Below are 18,724 nucleotides of genomic sequence, written 5' to 3' on the forward strand. Positions count from 1 at the left end.
GAAGAAAGTTGCAAACACAATGGCATTTTCTCCTAAATTTTTAGGAGCTTCTAAAAATAATAATGTTCCCTGTGGTGGTATTGTGTTCCCCAAAATATTGTGTACCTTAATAAACTTATCTGGGGTCAGAGAACAGAAAAGCCACAAGATACGTAGGCTAAAAAATGTTAGCACATGCCTTTAATCCTAGCATTCCAGAGACAGAAATCTCTCTGGATCTCTGTGAGTTCAAGGCTGCATTAGAAACAGCCAGGCATGGTGACTCACACCTTTAATCCCAGAAAGCAGCCTTTAATCCCAGGGAGTGGTGGTAGAAAGCAGAAAGGTTTATAAGGCGTGAGGACCAGAAACTAGGAGCATTTGGCTGGTTAAGCATTCAGGATTTGGAGCACTGTTCAGCCGAGAGCCATTGGGATGAGGACTCAGAGGCTTCCAGTCTGAGGAAACAAGACCAGCTGAGAAGTTGGCCAGGTGAGGTAGCTGTGGCTTGTTCTGTCTCTCTGATCTACCAGCATTGACCCCAATAACTGGCCTCAGGTTTGATTTTATTACTAAGACCTTCTAAGATTCCTGCTACAGTTCCCCCACAAGGGGCATTTTAGAACAGTCAGAGATTATGTGACATCAAATAGTAAACACTTAAGTGTGGAACTGAGATTATCTCCCTTCCTTACAGAAGAGACTTTTAACCAATGTTGTAGCATTTTGCTAAAATTTTTATCTAATTAATGTAACAACAGTTTGTATCTAATGAATGGGCAGCTAAGCAGTCTGAATTAGGTTGAGAAGAACCATGTGAGTATAGAGGTATGGTGCTGGCCCGGAGTAGGAGAGACATCTGGGCTTGCTTCCTTCCTATTAGCTGCTTGTCTACCGTGCCTCCTTTGGTTGGTTGGGTGAGTGGATCAGATGCTGACCACCCTCTTCCCGATCAGCATTTCATAAAGTAAGCCAGTCTCTGTGACTTAATGTGATTGAAGGTTGGTTAATTAAAAAAAAAAAATGTAAATCTGTAGGAGAATGTGGAAAGATCAGGAGTGGTTATGTGAAATTGAGGTTAATATGTTAAAATAAATGCTAGAGAGGCTAAAAATGACCCCAAGCTCTGGGACTTAACTATTTGAGTAGAGATCATACATAATATGTAAAAGACTTGCTGGACTTTATAATTTTTATAGTGATTGTAGTTACAAGCTACTACATACCAGATTACATGAACCATTATTTCTTGCAGGGTAGCTATTGGCTGTTCTGAATTCCAGGCTTCTTATAACTATATATAATATATATATATATATATATATATATATATATATATATATATCAAGGTAACTTCACAAACCAAACATAACCTATGTGATTAGCACCAAGATTAAGAAACACTACCAATGCAACCTCATCCCTTCTAGTAGACACTGTGTTGCTCCCTGACTTGTAGCAGCATAAATTGTGATGTGTGTGTGTGTGTGTGTGTGTGTGTGTGTGTGAAGTGTAACCCAGATTATATTTTCGTGTGTTTTGTCAACCATCTACTACTCCTGTCGCTGCATACGGTTGTAGAATGTCCGTGTTCATTGCTGTCAAACATCCACTGTGTGAAAACACCATTATTTATTTATTCTAGCCAATGTGGATCATTTTAAGGGGTTCACTCATCCAGGCCACCCTCCACTGAAATGGGGATTGGATGAGGTTTATCTTTGCCATGGCTCCAGTGGAGTAGCAGTAGGATGTGCAGCCTTTGCCCAGCTTCTGCTGTTTGTGAAGAGAAATCCTGACATGATGGAGATGCAGGCACATGTGGAGCTCTGTGTGGTTTCTTCAGTCCCACAGTGACCCCAGCTGCCCCCGTGACTCTCCGCTCTCCTCTGCTGGCACTGTTCTCTACATCCTTTCTGCCTTTCTTACTCCGCAGTGTCTTCAGGAAGACTGCACACTCTTTCAAACGGGCTGTCGTCGGTGAATGAAGCTTAGTGGGTGCTGATACTAGGGGTTAAGTAAGGGGAAAAGAACGGTCAGTGTGGCCTTGCACTTGAGGAGACTGTGTTGTGGTTATGGAGCCACAGTTGTGGATATGGATTAGTTGTACTCTAGAGTTCAGGAAAGTAAATTCAAAAGTATTCACAGACCAAGCTGGGAACGGGACTGCAATTAGCAGGCAGTAACTGACACTAGAGATTTGAGTATCTACTCCTAACCAAGTATGTCTGGCTCATTTTATCAAGTTGTTTAAGGGCTAGAAGATGTATTATGAGAAAGTATTCTACATGGGAAAATGATGTTCTTATTGCCAAATTCTGTTTTTCTAAATAAAGTTTTATTCAAATATAGTCATGCTGATTTGCTCACAAATTGTGTTATATAACAGTAGAGTTGAATAGTTGCATAAAAGCCCAGGGTATGTAGTCACAACAAATGATATATAGAGCTCACAAAACTGAAAATATTTATGATCTGCCTCTTTCAAAATATTTGCCAGCACCTGCTCTGTGTCGTTAAGGCAAAGATATAGTAAGGATAATCTATGTGGTCATATACAGATCTGAGCTCATCAAGTCTGTTCATTCATTTATCCAACAATATTTAAAGTGCCATTGTATTTTATGTACAAAATGATGATAACCAGATAAAGTTTGTGCACTTGGAACATTTTGGAGAGGCACTTAAGAATTCAAAATTCTATTCTAGGTTTGTGTTTACTATAAGGTATACCAAAATACAATATGGAAATAAAACTGCCAGTTCCTCAATTTAAAATGAATATATCAACTGTCTTAATTAGTTATATAAATTTGATATGTAGGTACTTTACACAATCTAGTGACTAGCTCGATAAGAGGACTATGTAGTTTGATGTACACCCATTCTTAGAGCGTTAAGATCCTAACATGTGGGTGTGTTAGTAACTCCTGGTTGTGCCTGGTCTGGAGAGGGGGAAGGGAGCCTTTGCAGTGCCTATCACAGCAGGCCATGCAGACCACTGATCTTCTGATTCTGTAACCATAACAAACCTCAGCAGAGAACAGCAAAGCAAGATAATGCAGTGTGGAATGTAGTGTAACAAATCAGTCTATGTTAGTATGCTTATCTGTTTGCTTGCTCAAGGTCATAAATGATTATGTTTCATAGGAGTCTGTAGATATCATTGAAAGGATCACAAAGTAATGCCTTTTACATTTCTCTGAGAAATGTGTTATAAATATCATTGTGACCTACTTAGTGTTTTTTTTTTTTCTTTTCTTTTTAGTGCTTGTGTGTATTTTACAGGTGGAAATTTGGGCTTTAACTGTCTGTCCACTTACCACCCCATGACTGTCCTCAGACCAGCTATGCTCATGTCAATGAGCCACCATAGGCCACACAGGCTGCACTGCCTTCTTTCAGCCCTAGCTGTCTTTTAGGAAGTGAGACTGGGTGTTTACTTGGATGTTGTGGCTGTAATTATTTAGTGATGTGCAATGCTTCTAGAGTGCAGAAAAGTGGAAAGCTCTCAGTGATGCTGTCCATCGTCTTTGGGGCCACCAGACCACCAGACCTCTTGGAGGCAGGGGCATAGGTGGGCAACAGTGCTTTCTTCTGAAATCTCGAGACTTCTGAAGGAATCAGAGAGAGCAATTGCTAGTGAGTAGTTGAGTGAGTGAGAGTTAAACTCCATACTGGTTTGTTCTGTTGGCAAACTTGGGTGCAGCTGATTTTCTTTGAGTTAATAGTTTGTTTCCCAGAGGTTCACATGCTGGGAGACTTGTGAAATGATGCTTCTGAGAGAAGGTAGGTCCTACTAGATCAGTGGTTCTCAACTTGTGGATTGCGACCTCCTTGGGGTTGAATGATGCTTTCACAGGGGTCGCTTATCAAATATCCTGCATATCAGATATTTACATTATGATTCGTAATAGTAAAAACATTACAGTTAGGTAGCAACGGAATAATTTTATGTTTGGGGGTCATCACAACATGAGGGACTGTATTAAAGGGTGGCAGCGTTAGGAAGGTTGAGAAGTGCTGTGCTGGGTAGAGAGAGGCCAGCTGGGTGCTGCGCTCAGGAGTTGGTGTGGTTCAGGAGGCCCTGCTTAGCTCCCTGAGACTGTGTCTCCCTCTCTCCTGTGTTTGTTGGCCACCACTCTCCATGTGCTCTAATTACTGTTGACATTGCTCTGCGCCAGGGACCCACCAGAGCTGAGCACATGCTGGCGTCATGCTTCCGACCCTGCAGACCTGTGAACGAGATAACCCTGGAGCTAAAATGCCCCCTCTCCGCCACTGGCCCAGCTCCCTTGGAACTTTCAATCTTCTTGTCTCAGTATCCTAAGGAGCTGGGACTATAGGCCTGCATCATTGGCCCAGCTTAATATGTCATTTCCTGAAAAAAAAAATTGCTGGTAGGAAAATCACTTGTTCTGTGGCACTAGAAAAAAATGGACCTGTTCTATATTGCATGGAGTTATCTTGCCAAGAATGCTACCCTTAGGAGGGTTGAGTTGTCAAGCCCATCTAGCTAAAATTTACTTGGTCAGTCTCTCAAATTTTATTTTCAAAAAAGAGAGTTCTGAAGTTCGTGTCAGTGTGGCTCAGTAGAACAAAATGTGCTGTAGAAAGTACCACGATGATTGTCTTGGTTGAGAGTGACAGAAAACCCAGTTCAAACTACCAACTTAGGGTGCAGCTTGTGGAGTCCAGGGATGGATCTCTGTGAAGGAGGGGCCTGGCTGGGGATCCGGCATGACTGTGTGTTTGTGTGAATGGAGACCTGCAGCAGCTTCAAGTCCAGGTCATAAAATGATCATCGTGGCTATGATTTGATGTGTGTCCAGTGTGAGCTTTTCCCTGTGCTTGGGGCCATTGGTCTGTTTGGATTGGATTGTCATGGTCATGTGCTTCAGTTCTAGCCCCTGAGGTGAGCATTTCCTGAGCTGAAGTGGAAGCATAGATGGATGGACAGTAGTTAATGGTTGCTTTTCGTGGTACTTAAAGGTAGTTACCAGGTCATTTGGTATTGGAAGGTTCACTAATTGTGATAATGGTAAGTAGCATGCCTCTTTATGGTTTGCAAAGCATTTTGAGGTATGTTCTTTTGTTTGAACTGAGAGATACTAGGGTGGCAGAGTGAACATGTGATGAAGAACACGGATGACTTGTAGGTCTGGATGCATAAGCTTGACGTATTACTCGGCCTCTCACGGCCCATTTCTTTAACTTTCAAAGGTGATAAAGGTTTTTACCCATCAAGGTTCCGGGAAAGTGCAAATGAGTGGGTTATTTCTAATAGTGCCTCGTGATTGCCAGCTTCCTGACCCCGTGTTATTGTGTTGAGGTCCTGCCATGTGGCCTCTAAGGGTCAGTATTGTCCCGTCCTGACTTTTTCTATTTCACTCTTGCCTTTGTGTTGACTGTGGGGCATTTGAGTTAATCATCAAGGAAGCCGGGATGGAGAACCCGTACAAAGCAGACCCACTTTACAGAAGTACCTCCATGTCCAAAGGTCAGTGTTGCTATTTCCTGTACGGAGTTGATCTTTGTTCTGTGTTCTGCTGATGTTCTGCCCTAGTAGGAACATACTTGAGTGGGGATGTCCAGGGACATCTAGGGTTAGCATTCACTCAGAAATGTTTTCTGGTTTGTTTAATCAAATCCTGTATTCAGAGCAGTAGATGACACACAGATTTTTGGGGTGGGAGGTGATTTGATTATGTCAGTAGGGTGTGAGCTGTGATCACTGACTCAGGTGTGGACCATCTTACTGTTTCTGAGGCTTTTAGCCAGTTCTGTCTAGAAGGAGTCAGTATTTCCTTATTAAAAATATTTCCCCTCAATTGCTGAGAATGCTTTTTCCTTTGTAATGTAGGAGCTTGCTCTTGGGACTCAGACGTTGATATGACCCAGACATTTAGGGAGGGTCATGTGTTTTGGGGACAGCAACAATGGTTTCTTTATATTTGTTGTAGACTCCAGACTGGAAGTGAAGGATACAGTTCCCACATCTGCAGCTATCAAAGCAAGGGAAAACTTCGTAGAAAACACAGTTTCTTGGCTCTCCATGCTATGCTTTTAAGGAAAAGGTGGTGTTAATTGGCATTTACAAAGCTTATTTCGTGGCCAGAACCACAGCTTCCCTGCATGAGAGCTGCCTACAGTCCAGTTTCCGCTGAGTGCAGCTGCCTGGTCTGTGGGAGGAGCTCAGTTATGCCTTGAATGAACAACCAACCCCCTCTGAGCCGTGCGGTGGCCTTTGTGTTGTAGTTCTTTATTTTGAACCTCTCTTTTGACAAGAGATCATGACAATGAGATACCATTAGGGACTTTCAGATGACTCTTACACTAATGTCCAGTGGTCCCCCCCTCCCCCCCTCCAGTTATTGTTGTCTCGTTAACAGAAGGACATGCTGGTGTTTGAGTATTGATCGCAACACCTAGCTTTATGATGATAATTACATTCCAAATCCTACATACTCAGAAAGTCAATAGATTACCTTCTGATTCTGTAGAAAGAGCCCGAGTTTACCAGATGCCTGTGGGAACCGTAATAGGATCTTAGGCTTAACTCCCCTGACTGTTCTCAGTTCCTCCAGATGCTCTTGCTGAGTAGTCTAGGATTGATATTAATAATTCCTTCATTGCTTTTGACCTGGGCCTGTCTCATACCCAAGAAAGCAGGCTCACCCTCATTTCCTTTAATATCAGCAGCAAAAGTGATAACATTGTTATTCACTATGAGATGGATACCACCCTGAGTTCCTTTGTTGATTATCCTGTTTTGTATTTTCTCTTTTAAAACCTTCAAAAACGGTTTAAAAAATTTTTTTTACCTTAATTTTTATTTTATGGGTGTTCTGCCTACATATGTGTCAGTACACCATGTGTGTTGGACATCCTGGGACTGGAGTTACAGACAGTTTGTGAGCTACCATGTGGGTGCTGGGAATTGAACCCATGTCCTCTGGAAGAGCAACCAATGCTCTTAACCCCTGAGCCATCTCTCCAGACTCTAAAAAAAAAATGTTTTTTAATTAAAACATAATTTCAGTTCCCCTCTCTCCTTCCTTCCAAGCTACTAGGAGGGTAGCTTAGTCCCCACTCCCCACTCTCAAGCTGATAGCCTCTTTTTCTTTGATTACATGAAATACTAATCCCATCACACAACTCTTGGTTTTTTCCTGCTCGATAACCTCTGGTGTTAAACATTTTGCTGTTTTCATGAATTTGACTATTTCAAATATATCATGGAATGGAACATGGAGGGATGTGGTAAGTGTCGTGAGAGAAGAACCCAGGTTCGATTCCCATCAGGCTCCTTTTCTCTATATTCCCCAGGGCCCTGTCAGGAGCAGTGTGTAAGTCTGGAATTCACTTTGAGCATACTATGTTCTTTGTAGTCCAGCGTCTGCAAACTTGTTGGTGGATGGTGTATCAATTTGCTTGATTTCTCAGAGGCCACTCCTTCCTGTGAAGGGGTTACTGTTGCCGGAGCAGAGTGCTAAGTGGAAAGGAAGAGGCACAGGTGAAACTACTTTGTAAGTCGTTAAGCCTAATATAGGTTGTAACATTGACTTAAAAGTTTAGGCTTTATAATTTGTTGTTGTTTGTTTGTTTTTGTTTTTTCGAGACAGGGTTTCTCTGTATAGCTTTGGCTGTCCTGGAACTTGCTCTGTAGACCAGGCTGGCCTTGAACTCACAGAGATCCACCTGCCTCTGCCTCCTGGAGTGCTGGGATTAAAGGCGTGTGCCACCACCACCCAGGTGCTTTATACTTTTTTAAGGGTCCAGTCTCTTTATGCTGCTCTTTACCAGGTGTACTATGTAAATAAGTTTACCTTGTACTATGTAAATAAGATTCATGAATGCCTTGCTTAGCAGCTCAGCTACATTTATCTTAATTTTTTAAAAAAATTTACCTTTTCTTTTTAAAGGCATGCATCAGTAACTGCAGCTTTCCACACGAGGCTTCTGGCAATATTTTAACACATACCAGTTTCATCCTGAAGGACTCACACCTGGAACCATAACCTAGGCATCCATCCCTGTGCTATGGGCTTGCTGGGATTTATTTTGTAGGGTACTTGTACCCTGCCTCTGCATTGGCTTTCCTCTTTCCTCCACCCCATATTCTGATTTTTCTGCTTTTATCTTCTAATTTTTCTAGCTTTCTAACAATTTGCAAATGGAAGGTAAGACTTCTGAGCTGCTATATACCTGAGAATGTGGTGCTCATGTATAATTTATTGCCTGGCTTGGTGTAGAATTCCCGGCTGGAAATCACTGAGTTGTGGATAGAGAAGTGCCGCTCCCTGTCTCCTAGCATCCAGGTTCGTGAGAACATTGTAAGAAGGGTCTCAGATGAACACTTGCACCTACTGATTCTTCTCCATTCTTTCTGTAAGAACACTGTAAGAAGGGTTTCATATGAACACCAGCACCTACCGATTCTCCATTCCTTCTAGGACCTTTTATTGTGTCTTTATCATCTGTGTCAGACAGTTTACTGATACCACACCATGGTCGAGTTACACTTTTTGTTTTTTGCTGAGATCCAAATGGACACTTTGATGAATAGCTTTACCATGTTACAAAACCTAGCAGCATTTGGGAAGAGATTCTCAGGGAGGAACTGAGTAGATCAGGTTGTCCCGTGGGCTTACCTGTGAAGGATTTTTCTTAATTGGTTAATTGAGGCCAGAAAACTCACCCTGAATGTGGGTGGCACCATTTCCTGGTTTGGGGGCCTGTTTAAGGAGAGAAGTAGCTGAGTAGGGAGCATGCATACTTTTTTCCTCTCTGCTCTTGCTTGTTAAGTGGCTGTTTACCTTGAGTCCCCAACTTGACTCACCTGCAGGGATGGATTGTAGCAAGGAATTGTAAGCCAAATAAGCCCCTCCTCTTCTAAGCTCTGTTTGCCTGGTGTTTGTCACGGGATCTGGAAGGAGACTCTTTCCTTGTTTTATGTTCTCTGCTACAGTATTGGCTTTCCCCATTGTTTTCTCAGCTTCCTTCCAAGAAGTTGACTTGTCTCTGAGCGCCGCTTCCCAAGGATAATTCTTAAGTTTTTCTTGGAACCCTTCTAAAATTTTATGTTTGTTACCATGTTTATTTTATTTTCTGTTGTTGCTGTTTCTTTAATGTTTTCATAAACTAACTGGGTATTCTGTGGTTAATTTTTTTTAAGCTTCTGAAACTTTATTTTTTTGAACCATCTTTGCTTCAAGTTGCATTCCCCACCCCCCACCCCCTTTTCTTGTCATTTGCGCTAGATGTTTTATATGCTGGAACATTCTGGAAGGTCTGTTTCTGAGGCAGAACTAGAAGATTGGCCTTCTTTTGCTCTGTTAAGTCTATTGCCTGTATATTCCAGCTTTAAAAACAACTTGAAGATTTTCTCTCTGCTCCTGCTATCATTATCCTAGGAGATTTATGCCTTTTTAAATGAAATAATTGTTTTTGTGTTGAGAATTTTGAAGAGGTGCACTAAATGTATTTGAAATCCATTTGGAAGTCTTAAAAACAAACCCCCAAAGCAAACATGCCATGGAGGACAGGCTTTGCAGGAGGTCAGGATTCAGGCGTCATCGTCTGCGTTTGGTTAGACACACCTTCAGTGGTGAGCGTTCATTCCCACTCTATTTTTAAGGCGTGGTATATATTTAGATGGTCCCAGTGGAGATCTGGGCTTTCTTGTTAACTATGCAGTGGCTGTCTTTCCTTTTTGGGTTAAAGGCCTTTACTTAAGGTGCTTAAGTACTAATAAATGTGTAAATGGTAATTGGGCCTTCTGATAAAAAAATGCTTAAAAAGATCCTGATTGATGTTTCTAAAAGGAATTTTCCAGGAGCTAAGCATCTAATCCTTAGATTAAAATGCAGTGGACTCATTAAGTTGTTTCCCGTAAAAAGCGGAATAATAGACTTTAAATCTATTTGCTGCTGGCCACCTACAAAGGACATTCCTGGGCCAAAGCGATTAGACATAAATACAGCACAGGGAGCTGGGTTAAATTTTGAGTTTTATTCTTAGTAAATGCTTCCACAAAGCACTCTGGCAATGGGAAGATAAAGAAGTTTTAACTTTCGTTCCAAGAGCAGGTCACTTCAGGCATGAGGCAGTCTTAGGAGGGCAGAGTTGTTCCTTTAGTACAGGCTAACTAACTGTGTGGATTATTTCATAACTCACCTCTGCTGGCGGTCATGTCAATTGCTTCCCGTCTCTCTGAATATGGGATGTACCCGCTGTCCACATCCACACACTGCTGGGAGGAATGCTTTCTTTGGTCACTGTGCAGTAAGCAAGATAGGTTTCTGGCCTTGGTGTTCCCCAGATGACAGACCTCTTTTCAGAGGCTTGTGGTGACACACAAGAGCCGCTCCTCAGTGGCTGTCACCTCTCACCAGAGGGACAGGAAAACCTGTTTCCCTGTTGATTGCTAGGAAAGCTTGCCCGTGGCACTTCTGGTGGATATGCAGGGCAGAGAACTAAACAGATAACACTTTCCATCTGAACCATCCTGGACACACTCGCGGAGCCTGTGTAGACACCAGACTCACAGGTTTCCTGCGTTTAGAAAGTCACTCTTGGCTCTCGAAACCGCCGACAGTCTAGTATTATTTTTAGCTAAATTAAATATAAATAAAGTATAAATTCTTGCTTGTTGGAACGGGGACCTTCATTGTTTAATTAGCTTGCTTGGGACTTGTTGGGACTTCTGTCTTGGTCACGCCCTTCAAGTCTGCCTCCTTGTCTCTTTCTTTATGTGTGAGCTGTGCCCACCAGACCTTCAGTGCTAAGAGGGGCATGTAGTGTGGATGCTGACACACTAGCTGGGCCATGCTCACCTTGGGTTTGCTGTGTGTTTTCGTACCCGTTGATTATCTCAGTTGCTGCCTCTGCAATATACCCACTTTCAAGGCTCTGGCCCTCGATTGGCCCAGTATCTCCTTGGCTCTCATCAGCTCAGCTGAGGTAGCTTGGGTCTTTCAAAAGACTTCTGAATTTGAGAGCCAGCAAAGGGAAACCAGTGCCCAACCCCTTTTTCCTCTTCCTCAGTGACAATGAAAAGGAGAACTATAACTGTTGTGTGCAGAAACCATCACTTTTCTGAACTTGCTAAATTAGTTCATGCTCAGCGCTTAGAGCCTAGCTGTGCACTATTTATAGGTTCCTGGATAAAAGAACCAGAGAACCACCAAAGACAGTTTCCAAGAACATTTAGAGTCTATGCTGAGGGACAACAGTTATTAAAATTTCATCTTGTAGCCAACATGATGTAGGCACTCAGTGTCTGGTAACTGTTATTTGTCTCTCATCCAAGTACTAACCAGGCCCGACTCTGCTTAGCTTCCGAGATCAGACAAGATTGGGGGCACGTTCAGGATGGTGTGGCTGTAGAGAGTAACTGTTATTTATATTCCTTAATAAATTTATGTTAGCCGGAGGAGTGTGTATGTGTGTGTGTGTGTGTGTGTGTGTGTGTGTGTGTGTGTGTGAGAGAGAGAGAGAGAGAGAGAGAGAGAGAGAGAGAGAGACAGAGAGAGAGAGAGAGACAGAGACAGAGACAGAGAAATTATTGCATAATGGGTGACCTCAAAAGTGCAAGCAGGAAACAAAAGGGTTAAATTTGCAACACAGATTTTATGATTCAAAAAAAAAATGTGAAGTATTATGAGACAAGAGAACAGTTTTGTCATTTGTCATTTGAGGTAGTCATGAATAGGCCCCTCATCTGGTTGAGAATTTAACTACCCAGCTTCCCTATGAGAAAAATTGTTCTCCAGCAGTGTGAATGAAATATTCTGTCCATTGTGGAACTCCTTCAGCTCATGCAGGGGTTGAGAAGAAAGGGTGGCATTTATGGAATTTGACCATTCTGCCAAAAGGGGTGTGCTCTCTCTCTCTCTCTCTCTCTCTCTCTCTCTCTCTCTCTCTCCAGCTGCAGCTGTGGCGGATGCTGGAGAAGAGCTGGGGCAAGGCTTTGAGATCGGTGTCTTTGGTAGGGTGTCCTAGAGATCGCTGGTATTTCATGAGAACCCTGTGTGGAGGCCCCCAGTTAGAACATTGTTTGGGAGACGCCTGTTCTGTCCAGAATAGGATGAATAAGAGTTGGTGCAGGGGGAAGAAGGTCTGTGTCATTGAGCAGTCAGGAAGTGCATCATTGTCTGAGCAGGGCCTGTAAGAAGTCAGAGAAATTATTAGTCTGGTAATCAATCGTTCTGGAGCCCAAGGCCATCAATCTGGTTCCTACAAGATGGTCTGCTCCCATATACAAGCTCTCCATCACAGATGATTGTTCTCATATTGATGGTCTGAACTGCAGGATTTGCAGTTCCTGAAATCCAAGGTCGGGTCAGAGGATGACTGTTGGGGAGGCAGTCTCTTCTTCCACGCAGGTGCTGAGGATTGTCCTCAGGGCACCAGGGGTGCCTAGCACATGCTTTGAGTCAATGCGCTGAGCCGTCTCCTGGCCCTTATTTATGGCTGATCTTCCCACCTCACAGGCAAGCCCAGAGGCTAAGCTAAACAATCCCTCACAGGGATGCTCAGAGGTGTGCCTCCTGTGTGATTCCAGACCCCATCAAGGTGACAGTGACCACCCACCATCACAGAAAGGACACATTGTAATAAGTCTATAAGTGAAAGGAGCCAGATAGTTGAAGCTGAAGGTAGAAGCACCACTGTAAAGCAGAATTCAAAGAGACAAAGACAAAAGTCAGGCAATGGCATACATTCTCTGGGAGCCGTCTTTCCTGTGACTCTGGATAGGGGACACAGAGAAGGAGTTCTGGTGAGAGGGATCGCGTGTTGGGTCACCGTGCGTTAGAACCATTTCCCTACTGTCATGGCTTCAGTTACTGTTGGAAGGACCGACACGAATGACTCCATTTTTACTGTTGACACTGAGACAAGGACTCCTGATAAAGTGGCCTTGAGCTTTCGATAGTCTTGCTTTTGCCTCCAAAGTGCTGGGATTATAGGTGTGTGTCAGCATGCCTAGTGAGTTTGAATCCCGACGAACTGCTTCCACTACCTCTGTATAGTTCCCTCTAATGACATTACTGATAAACCATTCTGTTTGGTCTTGATGGGCCCCTGTCCCTGGGATGAGATCTGTCCCCTTTAGTCTGATCAGATCCATACACACACACCCCCCCCCACACACACATACACCCCCCCCCACCCGCCTGAGCCCGCATATGAGCAGCAGTCACAGTTGATAAGGGGTCAGTGCCAGAAACCTTTTTGGCCAAATTCAAGCAATTAGAAGCTTCCCTGGAGTCCTCTAATGCTTCAGTTCTCTCTGTTCTGTGGTAATTCTTAGTATCTCAGAAGTGCAGCTCAGAGGACTTGGTTAGAAGCTGCCCTTCTGCAGAATGTCAGAGGACAGCAGATTCAAAGCTCTACAGGGAGAATAGAAAACTTGCAAGAGCAAATGTTGAAAGAATAAATAGTTTGAAAAACAAATCCCTGTTAGAGCACTTTTCAATGAACTTGACAGTAAATGCTGTTGAGAAGGATGGGCACTATAGATGACAAAGTTAGACCAGATCGGGTTAGAATGTAAAGGAAGTTTACTAACTGACAGACCTGTTTACTTTCATTTCATATCACATTTTAGAGTAAATTGTGGTTTATATGTAATATGCTAGGACTGTAAGAATTGCCCTAATTTTATTTTTTTGAATACACTTGAATTTATTTTCTGTTTAAGCAGTTGATGTAATTTGGCAATGGTAGGTTGCTTTTATATATAACTTCCCATTTCATTTTGCCTGTTTTCTTGAAGGGATGTTGAAGATTTTGTCAAAGGGCTTTTCTGCATCTGTTGAGATGATCATATGCTTTCTGACTAAAAGTGTGTTTACATACATATTTACATACATAATGAATTCTATATGTTGAGCCAAACTTGTATCCTGGAATGAAACCAATTAGGTGATGTTTGTTAGTTTAGTTTGCAAACATTTTATTAGGAATTTTTGTGTCAATATTCATGGAGGAAATTGGTCTCCAGTTTTCTTTGTTGTTGCTGTATCCTTACCCTGTTTTGGTGTCAGGGTAATGCTCAACTTTAGATGTGTTTGGTGGTGTTCCTTTTCATTTTATGCTGTGGAGCGGTGTGAGCAGGGCTGATAGCTCTTCTTGAAATTTTGGTAGAATTTGCTGGTATGTCTGTCTGGTCTTGGGCTTTGCTTTGGGGAGACTGTTTTACAGCTCATGCATCGTTGTGTGGATCTGTTTAAATTGCGTATATCCTCATGACCTAATTCTGGTAGCCTGTGTATGTCTGGGACTTGATCCATTTCTGTTGGACTTTCATGGTTTTTGGTAAGTTTTCAAAATACTACCCAATGAGTTTTTGGATTTCATTGTAATCTGTGGAAACTGCCTCTCATTGGTTTTTATTTTTTGTTAATTTAGTATCTGTCTGTCTGTCTGTCTCATCTTGGTAAGCTTGGGTAGCTGTTTTCAGTGTTTTAGTTTTTACAAAGAACCAAGCCTTTGAGTCTATGTATTGTTGTATTTGTCTTCATGTCATTAATCTCTTCTCTCATCATTATTATTTCTTGCTGTCTGCTGCTCTGGGATCTGGATTGTTCTTGTTTTTATAAGACTTTAGGTTGCAACATTGGATTATTTATTTGAGATGTTCCTCTTTTTATTAGTGTAAGTACTCTGTGCATAAACCTTCTTTTGCATTGGCCATCTCAAAGTATCTGGTAAACTATGTTTTCATTTTCTTTGCACTCCAGGGATTTTTAAATGTCCTCCTTGTTTTCTTTAGCGATTTGCTGGCCATTCACGAGCACTTTGTTTAGTCTCTGTGTATTCGTGTGGTTTCGGTCATTTGTTGATTTCTAGATTTATTGCATTATAATCTGATAAGATGGAAGGAATTACTTCATTTCTTTTATGATTTGTAAAACTTGGTTTGTGGCTTAGAATACAATCTGTTTTAGACAGAGTTCCACGGACTGCTGAGAAGACTGTGCCTTCTGAATCTGCTGCATGCAGTATTTTGTGTGTATCTGCTGAGTCCTTAAGATCTATGGCATTGGTTCTCAACTTGTGGGTTGTTAACCCTTTGGGGGTTGAACGACCCTTTCACGGGGGTTGTATAGCAGATATCCTGTGTATCAGATATTTACATTACAATTCATAACAGTAGCAAAATCATAATTATGAAGTAGCAACAAAATAATTTTATGATTGTGGGTCACCACAACATGAGGTAAAGGGTCACAGAGTTAGGAAGGTTGAGGACCACTGCTCTGGGTGTAGTTCGACTCTAGAGTTCTTTTGTCTTATGTGCTGGATGACCTTTCTAAAGCTGTGGGTGTGGCACTTAGAGCAGCCATTGGTACTGTTCTGGGACCTTTCAGACCGTTTGTGCCCGTTAGTGTTTGGTTTGAAAACTGCCCATCTTTTTCTCTACACTTTTCAAGTGTCCTTTCATTTCCTTGGTGGATTTCTGAAGCTGTTCTTTTTCTTTTCTTTCTTTAGCGTTTTCTAGTTTTTCGAGATAGGGTTTCTCTGTGTAGCCCTGGCTGTCCTGGAACTCACTCTGTAGTCCAGGCTGGCCTCGAACTCACAGAAATCCACCTGCTCTGCCTCGAGAGCTGGGATTAAAGATGTGCGCCACCATTGCCTGGGCGTGTTTGTTTTTTCTTACTCTGGTGCTTCCTTACAGGCTTATATGGAGGCAGCTTTGAGCTCGATATCTTACCTGGAAGCAGTTTTTTACTTAGAAGAAAATATGTGTTTTCCACCAAAACAGAACTTAAATTCTTCAAATTTTTTTGTATGAAGAATTTCACATAATAGTTAGATTTTTAATTCTTATTAATATTACTCTTAGCAAAGACATAGGAAAAGGAAGAAATCTTAAACTGTTTATACATTAGGAATTTATGAGAACTCACCTGTGAGAACTGAATCTAATTTATATTTATGAGGGACTGAAACAAAAACCAATAATGAACACCATCCACATGGCCAAGCTGTTTTGTGTTTATATTAGGGTATATGTGTGTGCCAGTGCATTTATATATATAGGCACATGCATGTGGAGAGAACAACCTTGGAAGCTATTCTTTAGAAGCTGGCCACCTTGCTTTTTGAGACAGGATCTCTCAGTGGCCTAGAGTTCACCAAGTTTGGTAGGGTAGCTGCTCAGTTAGCCCTTGGAGGTCACCTGTCTGTCCATGTCCAGTGCTGGGATTCCAAATGCATGCTGTCTTGCTTGTCTTTTATGTGATTGAACGTGGGTTCTGAATCCCAAGCTCAAGCTTGTACAGTGAGCACCTTGCCTCTCCAGCTGTGACATGGATATGTTTTAAGGTGACTTTTACAAGTCTCTGTGGAAGAAACAGCTTTGTTTATTTTAAAATAGTTTATTGTATTTTCCTTGCTTCTTATTCTCGAGTTTACAATGAACTCTTAAATAGTTGAACTTCAGCTGGCTCTGCCATAAGGACCTTAAAGTCACCAGGTGAGGAAAAAGAATGAACAGACACCAGCTCCTATATATGAATGCTATAACTGTAATTTTCAGTGCCATTCAGAGTGCATCCACACTCAACTCCAGCCCCACATTTGGATATGATTTTAGTGGCAGCACTCAGTTGCTTCTTAGAACACCCCAACAGCAAGTGCTGGGGACTGGCTTATGATGCAGGCTGACCAACCTTTAAGGACAATTCTCAGAGGGTCTGTTAGAGTTCCCATTGTTTAGGAGTGGAAAATGTTCTTAGAATGTGGTCTGTTTTAGATAGAGTTCCATCGACTACCGAGAAGGCTGTGCCTTCTGAACCTGCTGGATGCAGTAGTTTGTGTGTATCTGATGTGACTGTTGCTGCATCCATCAAATTACCCATCCTTCGTCAGCACAATCTTTATAGACACAGACTAACATGAAAAAAAAAATACCTCAAGGCAGTTACATTAATTGCTCTGAATTTTGTGGTTTACACAAGACTAGGCAGCTAGAATTCTCCCTAAGGGGCAAAAAGATTATGTAGACTTAGTGTTTCCTATGGTTACGCAAGTTACAATAGAGATTTCCTAGGGCTCTGTTGGGTCACTGTACTTTGTATCTCTTTCCATGCCAGTAAGTGTCCAAATATTTCAAGTCAACTCTGATTTGCTCAAGAGAGTCCCCAGAAAAAGGCCTATTAAAAAAATGACAGATGCCCATGGTGACAAGGAGAAGGAAAGCCAAGATTCAAGGAACACTGATTCGGGGCCACTTAAGGGTCAGCATCTTGATCCTGTGGCATTCAAACACTAACTTCTCTGTATAACGGAATAGTGGTAGAAAGTGGCTGATGCTTGCAGAAGTTGGGAGAGAAGGAAAAGTCCCCTGACTAAGAGTGATTCCAGAAGCTTTGTGGGACAAGTCAGTCTTTCGTCTGGGTCCAGGGTTGACTTGCTATGAGTGCTGATGTTGAAAAGGCATCCTTTATCCTGGCTCTGTTGGCCCAGGTTGTAACCAGAGTTTCAGGCAGAAGTCAAAGACTGCTGTGGTGGTTTGAATGAAAACAGCCCATAGGGAGTGGCATTATTTGAAAGGATTAGGACTTGTGTTCTTGTTGGAGGAAGTGTGTCACTGGGGGTGGGCTTTGAGGTCTCAGAAGCTCAAGCCAGGCCCAGTGTCTCACTCTTTCTTCCTGCTGCCTGCTGATAGATCTCTTGGCTCCTTCTCCAGCACCATGTCTGCCTGCCACTGCCATGTTTCTCATCATGGTGATCATGGACTAAACCTCTGAACCTGTAAGCCAGCCCCAATGAAATGGTTTCCTTTCTAAGAGTTTCCCTGGTCAGGTGTCTCTTCACAGCAGTAGAAACCCCAACTAAGACAACTGCTCCTGGGAGCCTTGATAATCCACCCCAATATGCCACTTAAAGAGATGAGGAGCATGTAGGACAAGAGAAGAGAACACAGAGAAAACAGAGGACAATCGAAGGCATCTTTCTGGTTAGCAGGCTATGATGCCATCTCACTTGTCAACTTGATGGGATCTAGAATACCCTGGGGATGGGCCTGGGGAAAATTGCTTGGTTAGGTTAATTGAGTGAGAAGACCTGTCCACTCTCAGTGGCAAACCTGGAGCTGGATTCAGGCCGTATTAAAAGGAGAAGTAAGCTGAGCTCAGGCATTCAACCTCTCTGCTTCCTGACTGGACACACATGACTGGCTGCCTCAGTCAAGCTGCTCTTCGGAGGACTTCCTGCCACAGTGGATTGTTCCCTTGAGCTGTGAGCCAAAATATGACCTCTCTTTAGCGTTGCTTCTGTCAGAGTAGCTTATCATAGCAACAGGAAAAGAGACACAGGCATTTACATTTTATATTTGGTTTTGGAATCAACAAATTGCTCACCCCAGCCTTTGTCTAAGAGCAAGTTCAGAAAACCCAACAAGTAACTGTGTAGTACTGTTTGCTATTAACTTTACCAAGGTTGTGGAGTCAGATTTTCAGCAATGGAAACTTCCTTAGATACACCGTTGGACAAAACCCTACCTTCTAACACTGTGGCATTGATGTGGTAGGTCATTGTCTCTCTGGCTCAGAGCCTGCAGGGACTTACAAACTGCAGTGAACACTTGAAGCAGCTGGTTTTGCTCACTTTTCTTCCATTCTCATACACTGACTCTTCAATATCCAGAGAACCTCTGGAGAGTGGCTTACCTTAGGCAGTAGTCCATAATCCTTGGTTACAAATATAATTTATAGTGATTTTCTCAGGA

At 42.5% G+C, this 18,724-nt stretch overlaps 1 protein-coding gene across 7 annotated transcripts in view; it reads left to right on the top strand.

Moving 5' to 3' along the window:
* The window catches only part of Sgms1 (sphingomyelin synthase 1), a 267,072-nt gene that overhangs the window by 32,523 nt on the left and 215,825 nt on the right, over positions 1 to 18,724 (top strand). The window lies entirely within an intron of this gene.

The sequence above is a fragment of the Peromyscus eremicus genome, chromosome 1 (assembly GCF_949786415.1).
Source record: "Peromyscus eremicus chromosome 1, PerEre_H2_v1, whole genome shotgun sequence".
Lineage (NCBI taxonomy): Eukaryota > Metazoa > Chordata > Mammalia > Rodentia > Cricetidae > Peromyscus > Peromyscus eremicus.